This window comes from Miscanthus floridulus, chromosome 15 (genome assembly GCF_019320115.1).
Source record: "Miscanthus floridulus cultivar M001 chromosome 15, ASM1932011v1, whole genome shotgun sequence".
Taxonomy (NCBI): Eukaryota; Viridiplantae; Streptophyta; class Magnoliopsida; order Poales; family Poaceae; genus Miscanthus; species Miscanthus floridulus.
In genome coordinates this window covers 38,704,988-38,708,453 of record NC_089594.1, presented here as the reverse complement: position 1 = coordinate 38,708,453, position 3,466 = coordinate 38,704,988, and positions in this window count along the sequence as shown.

Here is a 3,466-nt window from a genome sequence, read left to right as displayed (position 1 = left end):
AATACTAGTTAAATTAAACAGCATGAACACAAATACTAGTGTGAGCATTGCTCACATACTCTGGTTAAATGAACATAAACAACATGAAGAGCGGTGATGATCCACCTCCAATGGGGGAACTGGCGAGTTAGAGAGCAGGCCGACGAGTGATCCGTCTGTTGGTGGAGGATTGTCGGCGTTGAAGGCCTCCGGGGACTCCACATCAACAGATGACCTCATCCGCTTCGCATGGTCCTGGTAGGAGGCTTGTGTAACCTTCCCTCTCTCCCCTTATGTCTGCTGCTATAGTTTGGGGGCCGTTGACAACCCCATGACCGAGACATTTGCATGGGTGGGCGACAGGGCTTCGCCCCATCACGTCAATGCGACGGGCTAGGAAGCGATGTCCCCTGCTGCAATAGGCTGCTGACGCCACCCATGCGCGCGCACCTATGCGAGAATGTAGGAGCACGTTGTCTGGTTAGTCAAGATTTCAGACAGCTAGACCTTGTGTGATCCTATAAAAGTATAAAATTTCTGAATAAAAATAATCCTTGATGCATGGTTCTTGCAAGTTCAACAAATCTTATCGAATACATGAAAATAAGATGAGTTGGGTTCAACACAGATCAAAGCCACTCATCGCTACTACTACTACTGATATAAATGTTGTGACCGAGTGCACTCCGTAGGCAATAGTTTTACTCATAGCTCTGTATTGTATAGTGTCCGACAAGATCAAATGTGCCCTATTTCGGACTTTCTTGTCAGCACAGTAAAATATGAGAGTGAAGCGAATGCGTTAGGAAAGCTGGACACAAGAAGTCATTCGAGAAAAGAAGCTTTTGACATGTCTGAGACTTGAATGGCTGGTACGGTTGTGATAGGTCTTTCCTGTACTTATTTGATTCCAATCCAAGCAGTCATAGCAATTGAGGGGCAGACTGATGGCGTGTCCGGTTCGGTCAAATTTACAATGGTCGGACCATCATAGGGACTCTAGGGCAAGGCAAGATAAAGATTTTTCCAGCTAGTGTGCTTTGCCTCGGGTACCATCGCGCTCCCTGGGGAATCACAACCTGTCATACCACAGAAGGCGTGTTCGGCCAGAGATGCAGCAGCATTGATTTTCCCAACCGTACACTGATCAAAACAAAGGACGTCTCCTCCATTTACGTCAACGAGATGGCATGAGCCTCAGCACTGGTTTTCACTACATGTTAGCTCCTCCACTGATGCCTCGTTAGTGCATGCACTCCTTGCATTTGTAACAACACCAGAAACACAGAAAAAGAAAGCCCCCCACGAGAGGTGAACGAGAATAGAGATATACCATCAAGGATTCCTCAAGATTGTCAAGTTCCCTAGTTGGCATAGCCGGGCTGCAAGAATACATGGTAGGACTGAGCCAGAGCATCCTAGAGTGCTTGAAGATCCTTCATCCTGGAATGTATGCAGAAAAATTGGTAAGTGCCCATTTTCTGTTTGCTGAATAAGATTTGTTTGGGTTTGCCATTGGGAATGAACTTGTCCCTCTATGTGGCTATGTCGATCTTTGTGAACGCAGAAGCTACCGGCTATGATTGCCCGAGCCATCGGAGGTCTCTGGAAACTCGAGCTTTGTCTAGACAACGAGCAGAGCCTGGCCCGGTGGAAGGTGGACGTGTTCCCCAACATCACTGATGGCAGCCGGTTGTACCTCTGGTAGGGATGGAGTCACTTCGCCCGCACCCTCAACCTCCATGATGGGTACCCTCTTTTATTGCGGTATGGCGGCCAGTCACTGCTTGTATTTATTAACTTGTCACTTATTTTAGTAGCCACCTATTAATTACCTACATCTCCTAACATTACTTTACTAGGTTGTCATCTATTGGTATTTATTAACTTGTCACTTATTTTAGTAGCCACCTATGAATTATCTACATCTCCTAACATTGCTTTACTAGGTTGTCATCCCTAGTGATGGTGCCATAGATGCTTGTTGGTACTACCTAGCATCACTACTAGAATGATTCTAAGTAGTTCTTTATCATTTTATGTGACTAGAAAGAATATAAAGATATATGAATGAAAAGGAATCTACAAGCGCACAAATAATTATACCATTGTAGGACTTCATCCGAGAGTATTCTAGGTTCATTATTTAACCATAGCCAATATTCTACTCATAACAGGGGTAAGTCATAGGATAAGAGATATGAAAATTATTGATCAATGATGATGATAAATCACTCAGAGTACTCCTTTCTATGGCATTAGCATGGTCAGGTAGAATATTAGAGGAATAATTCCTAGGTCATTCTTAATTATAAGTCAAAGCATATATTGATTAGTGCAATTACACCTAGTAATCATGGATAAGATCATCTTTATATCTACACATAAAGGATGTTACTAAGGAAGATTAAGAACAAAGCTTGCCCTTCCTACGTAATTAGATCCTACGTGCTACCTACATCGGGGAGTGGACTACAAAGGACTCAACGGAAGTGTCATATCCACGATCTACCACATGGCTCGAAATATATGGTGTATCCGTAGGTAAACAATGTATAAGCACCACGCTTACACAATGTCGACCACTCACCTCGTGTACTTTAGAGTGAGCGCTTTGCGAACTTATGCATAAACATAATGATAAACTAGCTATACTAAGTATATAATCAAAGTAGACAATGAACATTATAACAAAGAATATGAATAAGATGAATACTAATATTGTCATAATAATTGTAGCAAGCATATAAAAATAATGGAGATACAAAAGAGGGGGTACAAGGATTATACCAAACCACGCTCTTGACACGATCAGTAATCCAAGCGAAGTCTACTTGCCTTCCTCTAGACCTAATCTAACTAGCTACACCCTAGAATTGATGGAGCTCTAAGGATGATTAGGGTTTCTGTCTTCTCAAATGACTTGATGCCTCAAGGGATGGCATGGGCTAGTATATATAGGCCGGATCGTCCAATGTGAGCCCTTGGATCAAACTGACTTAAGGAACGGCGTAGATGCAACCTAGGAGGTGGTGGAAAACCGACATTACAATGCGGAGATCGACAGGTGGGCCTAGGGGCTAGGTGGCCTACAAGTGCGGCTGACCAGCCCCACCTGGCAGTCTCTGCCTCTCTACCTTGGTGTGGTGTCCTCTAGAACCTTCTAGTGTCCATTTCACGGTGGATAAGCACAATTAAATCTGACATGTAGGTCCACCTTGATGGTTTTCTCGTTAAACCCTGCAGAAAATACAGATTCACCAAAACTCGCGGAATTTATTAGTTTGAACCCCTAGACCTTTCTTCGTGATCATATTTATGCCCTTATTCATGTTTCTTTGATGGTTTATAATAGTTGTTAACTACCATCAATAAGCTCCCCCAAGCTTAACTGTTGCTAGTCCCTTAGCAAAATTAAACTTAGCAAAATTTGGATCAGGAGTTGCTTCAATGCTTTCACTCCTCAAAAGCACACATGCGTTCAAAC